The following is an 8,266-nucleotide window of genomic DNA, read 5'->3' as shown; positions in this document are numbered from 1 at the left end:
AGACAAAACACAGACACACATACAGACACACAGACACATCACAGACAACACGCACAGACAACACACACACAGACAACACACACGGACACACATACAGACACACAGAGACACTCATACAGACAAACACACACAGAGACACACATACATAGACAACACACACAGACACATACAGACACACAGACACACACACAGACAACACACACAGATACACACACAGAAACACATACAGACACACAGACATACACAAAGACAATACACACAGACAGACACATACAGACAACACACAGACACACATACAGACACACACAGACACACACAGACATACACAGACACTCATACAAACACACAGAGACACACATACAGACACACTCATAAACACACACACACACACACACACACACACAGAGGCTATCTGGCACAGAGCAGTTAGAAAAACCAGGAAAACAGGTAACATGCCTGCCTGCTGATTTTACAGCTCACTTTACAAGCTTTGTGTCCCAACCATTCCATAAAACAGATCTAGCAAAGGTCATTAATGACTTTCTACTTGCCCTAACCCATGGGCATGTTCATAGCTCTCTCGTCTCCTGTGAAATTCCTTTTTTTAAAAAAGTATTTATTTATTTATTATATGTAAATACACTGCAACTGTCTTCAGACACTCCAGAAGATCTCAATACTGATGGTTGTGAGCCATCAGTGTGGTTGCTGGGATTTTAACTCAGGACCTTCGGAAGAGTACCCGGTGATCTTAACCGCTGAGCCATCTCTCCAGCCCCCTGAGAAATCACTCGTAGCTCTCCTGTTCATCGACTTCTCTGGCCTCTACTGGCTTATCTTCCTCTGCTGTTTTTTACGTGAGTATCTCTAACAGAGCTATCCTGCTCTAACAGAGCTATCCTGCCCCTCTTCTCTTCTCATATTCACATTCTTATCTGGTGATCTCAGTCGTCATCCTGACCTCGATTCAAGTGACCTCAAATCTCTGGTTTCAGCTGGATCTCTTTCCTGGCATCTAGCCTCTGATCTCCAACTGCCTGCTGCACACCTACCACCTGGGTCCATCTGACGTCTGTAAACTGAGAGCCCTTGCTTTATAAGCAGGCCCTGAACGAGCTACTAAAAATATCAGAGGCCCATAAAGTAGACATGCTATTTGAACTCTTAGGACTTAAGTCTTTGCTTTCTGGGGGCTTGTTGTCTAAGCACTGGGCTCAGATGCAAGACTTCACACATGCTAAGCTCTACCACTGAGCTGCACACCCAGCCCTAAAACTCATAGAATTAATACAGAGAGCAGATAGTAGGCATACTATGTGCCCCACAATGCAGTATACACTGATAATTTGCATCGCTGCACCGATGTGAGGGAAGACATGGAAAGAAGCCCAAACTCAGTGATACCTTGAACTGAGCCTGTTCGGAACCGAAATCATCATGCCTTGTGGCTGTCTGTCCTTCCTCTCATACATGCATTCCCAACCTACATCTAGTCAATAAATATTTAACGCACTTACCAGCACCTACAAAGGTTCAGGAGAACCCCATTCTACCCAGTGACTAGAGTCTACAATTCAGTCATTATTTTAATCTCTTTCCTCCTCCCCAACATATAGGCATTATTAGTTCTGCCTCCTTATGTTACCAGGCCCATCCCACCCTTCCCTCTTCAGTAATTCAGGTCGTGAGTATCTGTCATCTGCTTCCAGCCATAGCCTCTAAAACTACCTATTGACTTCCCCCCTCCCACCTGCCGGCCTGTGGCTCTAGAAATTTCCTAAAGCACAATGTCACTGCAGAATGATTAAACCCAGTGGTGAAGTGGTGTGTACCATCCTAGACCCGCAGGGGGCTGTGAATCACAGGTTGGAGGCAGACACAGCAGCACAGGAAGATAGCATTACGCCTGGCTGACTTCAGATAATTCCAAGTTTCTATGAAAAAGTAGGCCTTGGTGCTGTTTTGGTGTAAATCTGATAGTGCAGTCTGGTGGGAGAGGGCTGTATCCAAAGCATATGTAGCATCATGAAGAACAAGAAAATGCTCACAAAGCCGGGCGTGGTGGCGCACGCCTTTAATCCCAGCACTCGGGAGGCAGAGGCAGGCGGATTTCTGAGTTCGAGGCCAACCTGGTCTACAGAGTGAGTTCCAGGACAGCCAGGGCTATACAGAGAAACCCTGTCTCGAAAAACCAAAAAAAAAAAAGAAAAGAAAAGAAAAGAAAATGTACACAAGAAAACAATAAAAGCCTATTGGGTTAACTCATAAGTAAAGTATATAGAAATTTTCAGTTTTCTATACCAAGCCTCATGGCATATGGCTTAATGAAGACTCGCAATGTTCTGCAGCGGATGCTTTGCTTTTGTGGCTGTCCCTTTGGGCTCAAAGGCAAAAATCTTGTAGGGTTAAACTAAAACGTTCTCATTAAACAGATTCAGTCTTTATACATAAGCTCTCCTACTTTTATATATATATATATATATATATATATATATATATATATATATATATATAATCAAATTTAAGCTGAAATGTGTCCTTGAAACATCTTGAAACACAGGTATTATGATCCTGTGTCAATCGAATGAATTCTCCTATCTTCTCCTCCTTATCTTACATAAGAAGAAATCAATTAGCACACAAGTACTTCAAGTCCTCAAAGAGCTTGCTTATTTCCATAGTATCTTCACCCCCCAAATTTCTCATGAAATAGTGCCATGGTTGGCATCTTCATTTCACGCTGATGAAGCTGAATGAAAAGGAAGGATGCATTTCATTCACTGTCACGTCCCTCCGCCTGGCACACCCTGCTTGCCCCATGCTACCTTTCAGACCAGCTTCTCTGTTGAACCATTTATATGGAGAGCTATCGGCAGACTCCCAAACACACCGTGCCCTTTTTACTTCTGCATCTACATTCTGTGCCAGACTCATTATTATCTCAAGGAGCTGAGGCCATAGAAGGCTGGGAATATGGCTGAGGGGTTAGGAGCACTTGTTGCTCTTCCAGAGGACCTAAGTTCAGATCCTAGCACACACATGACAGCTCACAACTGCCTGGAACTCAAGTTCCAGAGGATCTGATGACCTCTTCAGGCCTCTGAAGATACCCAAACATATATGGCAGACACACACATCCATACACATAAATTTAACAGAAGTTTTATAATTTCTAACTGCACCTATAACGGTTTATTGCCCTTGTTTGTACCTGTTGTCCCTTCTGGGAATTCCCTGCCTTGGGAGCAGAGACCCTAGAGCCTATCTTTGCCAGAGAGGCAGAACCTATAGGCTAAACAGATATATATATATCTGAAAAGGAATCACTGGGGCATTGGCTCACACAATTGCAGAGTCTGAGAAGTCTCACGACAGGCTGTCTGTGACTGAGGTCGCAGTCCCAGTCCAGGTCTTCAGGCCCACTGATCACATAACCCTCCGAGTGAGGATTCAGGGAGGCACAGGGCGGGTCCTACATTGCTGGGAGTCGATCACTCTGCCCTTGGGGACAGAATTAAAGCGTTCCAGGGTTAGGAAGGAGGAAGTCACCTTTCTGGCCCCTAACTGATTGGACAGTACCTGCCCACATGGAAGGCGGATCCTCCCATTCAGATTAGCAGTTCATTCACCAATATCCCCTGCGCACACACACCTAGAAACAATGTTTTACTAGTCAATATTCTGGGTATGCCTTAATTGAGTCTAAGTGACATACAAATCTAATTAGTATACATTTAGTCAGTAATTATTTGCAGGCTAATAGAACAAATGAAAGTCTAACGTGACATGGTGGCCCACTCTTGAAATGTCAGGTTTAGGAACTGAAGCAGTAAGGTGCAAGTCTGAGACTGACCTAGGCGATGTAACAGATCTCCTTCCCATCACCTCCAAAATATTAATAATTTTTAAACAATGTAAGGGATAAAGTAAAGATTTTAAAAGCCATATTTTAAGGAATATCCCCAAAGTAAATTGCTCTTTTAGCTGCTAAAAACACGCAAAATAATGCTAGAAACTAAACTAAAAAGAAATCCCAAACAATTGGTTTCTCAAGTCTGCTGAGTTTGGAGAAATAGCCTGGGAGTCGCTAGATATTAGCTCTGAAAAAGAATGGTGTTGTCTTACAGTGTAAGGCTTGTAGGGGAAATAACTCCCAGTAGGTTAGAGGGCTATACAGTCAGACAGCATAAGGCTGGATGGGGAAAAGGTTTGGTTACTTCTGTGGATGGAGTCGCAACAGAAACAAAAGACATGACAATGCTGCCACCCAGTGGCAATTGGTGGAAAAGCCTCTACCCATGGATCCTTTTAAGATTAAATAGCTTCTGTGTGGAATGCAATGTGGTCTATGACCATCTTCTTTCTTTCTTTTCTTTCTTTCCTTCCTAAAGACTTATTCATTCATTCATCCAGTGATTTAAAGTCCCTCGCGGAGAGATCATGCCAAGAATGACTCCGGGCTTCCAGGGCAGAGATGGCCTGAGACAAGACTACCTCAGCCTGGGGCTGTGACACCAGGTGGAGGATCAAGCCAGAGATGACCAAGTCTGGCCCTGTGCAGGTCCAACCATGCCCAAGATGACCCTTGACCCGTGCCACACTGCATAGTTGGAGCATAGCACTCCTGAGACCACTCCTGACATGACCCCAGACACTCAGAGACCTCATGGACCGCTAAGAGGAGGAAATAAGTAATGGAGAAATGGAAGAAAAACAGAAGGGCGTGGGCACTGTGAAGACAGGCAGAACTGGAGCCTCGAGAGTAGTGAGGAGCACCTTGATGTGAGCAGCCAGTTATGCCACATGAGGCCATGGTGGGGTCATTGCCTGTGCTGCCACCAAGAACCAGGAAGGAAGGAAGGGAGGGAGGGAGAGAGGAAGGAAGTAAGGAAGAAAGGGGGGAGGGAGGGAGGGAGGGAGGGAGGGAGGGAGGGAGGGAGGGAGGGAGGGAGAGGAAGGAAGGCTGGAGAGGTGTTCAGCCATAAAGCCATTAAGAGCACTTGCTGTTCTTGCAGAGAACTCGAGTTCAGTTCCTAGCACCACATCTATAGTTGTAATTCCTGGGGATTCAGTGCCCTCTTCAGGCCTCCGAGGGCCGAAGCATGCTTGTGATGCACAGATACACTTGCAAACAAAACACCCATAGTGTAAATAAATAAATTAAATATAGATAAATAAATAAAATATAAATACATTTAAAGACTCCTCCTTAAGTCTGGTGTTCTATAGTATCAAGCTATTACACAGCGTCAAAATATTACTTGGTGTGTAAAAGTGTCTGCCACATAAATCCAGAGATCTGCGTTCCATCTCTATAAACTACGGAAAAGGGAAAGAGAAGACCAATTCTGCAAAACTGTCATCTAGCATCCACATATCCGTGTGCCTGAGCACACACAAAAATGTATCAACTGCCGGGCATGGTGGCGCACGCCTTTAATCCCAGCACTCGGGATGCAGAGGCAGGTGAATTTCTGAGTTCGAGGCCAGCCTGGTCTACAAAGTGAGTTCCAGGACAGCCAAGGCTATACAGAGAAACCCTGTCTTGAAAAAAAAAATCAACTATTTTTAAAATCTCACTGCTGGGATAGAATGGAAATGTATCACAGTTGGTAAAGCAACCCAGGCTCAGAAACACAAATGCTACATAGTGCCTTTCATATACAGATCCTGGCTTTGAAATTTTAGATCTGTATGTTTACCTTTGTATCTCAGGAAGAAAGGATCCATGGGGTGGAGAGAATTAAGGGGTGAGAGGGACTAAAGGTTTAAATGAGGCTAAGGGTAAAACAGGAGAGGAGCCGGTGAGGGCTGAATAGAGTCCCTTATGGGAACCCACTACTTTGAAAGCTGACTTTAAGATAGATAGATAGATAGATAGATAGATAGATAGATAGATAGATAGATAGATAGATAGATAGATAGAATTTTTTAAGAGTTTGAACGTGGTGCCTTTGCATGGACAATACTTACATCCACCATGAGACATGTGTTATTCAATGAATATCTCAGTTCCAGGTGTTGGATACCTTCTTCTGAATTATTGGTCAGATACACTTCAGAGTCCCCAAAGGAACTATTGCCATTGCTCAGCAGGACCAGATGGTGAGACCCTACTGCTGATGATATGGTTATCTGCAGGAGACCTGCATACAATCAACAAGATCAGTTAACACTGTTAACAGACAGCACTAATTAGACCCAGTGGATCACAATAAATAACAGAAAGGAGAAACATGAAGGGGAAGGAGATATGTTAGGGGTACCGGGGGAGATGGGAGAGAAGAGTCAGGGTGCCTATATTCAAGATATATGGTTTAGAGGCTGGAGAGGTAGCTCCATTGTGAAGAGCACTGACTGCTCCTCCAGAGGACCCTGGTTCAATTCCCAGCACCCACATCATGACTACACTATTTATAACTCCAATCCCAGGGAAGCTGATGCCCCCTTCTGGTCTCCTTTGGTACCAGGCCTGTAAATGGTATACAGACACACATACAGGCAAAACACCCATAGACATATAAGTAAATAGGTTTTTTTTTGTTTTTTTTTTTAAGATTTATTTATTTATTATATGTAAGTACACTGTAGCTGTCTTCAGACACTCCAGAAGAGGGCGTCAGATCTTGTTATGGGTGGTTGTGAGCCACCATGTGGTTGCTGGGATTTGAACTCTGGACCTTAGGAAGAGCAGTCGGGTGCTCTTACCCACTGAGCCATCTCACCAGCCCAGTAAATAGTTTTTAAAAGATACTTTGTTTGCATGTATGCAGTTGACAAAGAATAAGCAAAAGATATGCTAATAAAAAAATAAAATCGGGGATGGAGAAATAGCTCAGCAACTAAAAGCACTGGCTGTTCTTCCAAGACCCAGATTCAATTCCCAGCACCCACATGGTGGCGCTCACAACCATCTGTAACTCCAGTTCCAGGGGGTCTGATAGCCTCTTAACTTCTGGGGGCACTGCATGCACACAATGAACAAACATACATGCAGGAAAATACCCATACTCATAAAATAAATAAATCCTGAAAAAAATTGAAAACACATTATAGCCCAGAAATATGTATAATGCTGTGTGCTATTTAAAATAATAACCAGCCTGGTGGCATACACTAATGATCTCAGAACTCAAAACTCAAAGGGAGGAAACTCTCCAATTTGAGGCCAATCTAGGCATCAAAGTGAGACTCTGCCTTTTTTATTGGATATTTTATTTATTTACATTTCAAATGTTGATGCCTTTCTGCAAACCTCCTATCTTATCCCTCCCCTCCCCAACTTCTATGAGGGTGCCCCCCACCCACCCACTCTCTGCCCTGGCATTCCTCTACACTGGGGCATCGAGCCTTCACAGGACCAAGGGCCTCTCCTCTCATTGATGTCCCACGAGGCCATCCTCTGCTACACTTGTGGCTGGAGCCACGGGTCCCTCCATGTGTACTCTTTGGCTGGTGGTTTAGTCCCTGGAAGCTCTGGGGGGTCTGGTTGATTGCCATTGTTGTTCTTTCTATGGGGTTGCAAACCCCTTCAGCTCCCTCAGTCCTTCCCCTAACTCTTCATTGGGGTCCCCATGCTTAGTCCGATGGTTGACTGTGAGCATCCGCCTCTGTATTTGTCAGACTCTGGCAAAGCCTCTCAGGAGACAGCTGTATCAGGCTCCTGTCAGCAAGCACTTCTTGGCATCACCATAGTGTCTGGGTAAGACTCTGCCTTTTAAAAATACTTATTTAAAAGAGTAAAATGCAAAAATGTCAACGCAAAATTAAACAAGACAAAAGAAATCTGACCTATGCTTGCAACCATTGTTCAAAAAAAAAAAAAGTAAGTTATGTCATGTTTTGTTTTGTATTGTTTTGTTTTGTTTCTTGAGGCAGGGTCTCAGAACTCACTCTGTAGAAGAGGTTGGTCTCAAAAGCAGAGACACACCTGCCTCTCCCTCTCGAGTGCTGGGATTAAAGTCCTGCACGACCACTGCCCAGCTAAAAACTAAGTTCTTATGTATAATTTTACCAAGTGGTGCAAGAAATAAAACTCTGTCTGAAAGTTTTGCAGAAAACTAAACTGTTCTCCCCAGTGATGGTCTGGTTCAGATAACAACCCCGGAAACAACAGGTCCAAAACATCAATTTACTATTAGCCAACAACTTCTCTAATTTTCTTCCAATTTTGTTCCAACAAGAAAAAGTAAAATGTGTCTCCCCACCTCTAGTTAGATGTAGCCTTCTTACATCTCTCACATACGAACAGACTCCAATCAGAACC

General features: G+C 43.9%; 1 protein-coding gene across 1 annotated transcript in view; it reads right to left on the bottom strand.

Moving 5' to 3' along the window:
• Positions 1–3,513, bottom strand: part of LOC110326955 (17-beta-hydroxysteroid dehydrogenase type 6) — a 19,847-nt gene extending 16,334 nt beyond the window's left edge. The window contains exon 1 of the mRNA XM_021205614.2: positions 3,344–3,513. The gene's annotated coding sequence lies outside the window, so the exon portion shown is untranslated. The remainder of the gene's footprint in view (positions 1–3,343) is intronic.
• Positions 3,514–8,266: the final 4,753 nt, after the last annotated feature.

This window comes from Mus pahari, chromosome 9, assembly GCF_900095145.1.
Source record: "Mus pahari chromosome 9, PAHARI_EIJ_v1.1, whole genome shotgun sequence".
Taxonomy (NCBI): Eukaryota; Metazoa; Chordata; class Mammalia; order Rodentia; family Muridae; genus Mus; species Mus pahari.
The sequence above is the reverse complement of the archived record's forward strand: the minus strand, read 5'-3'. Positions and strand labels throughout refer to the sequence as shown.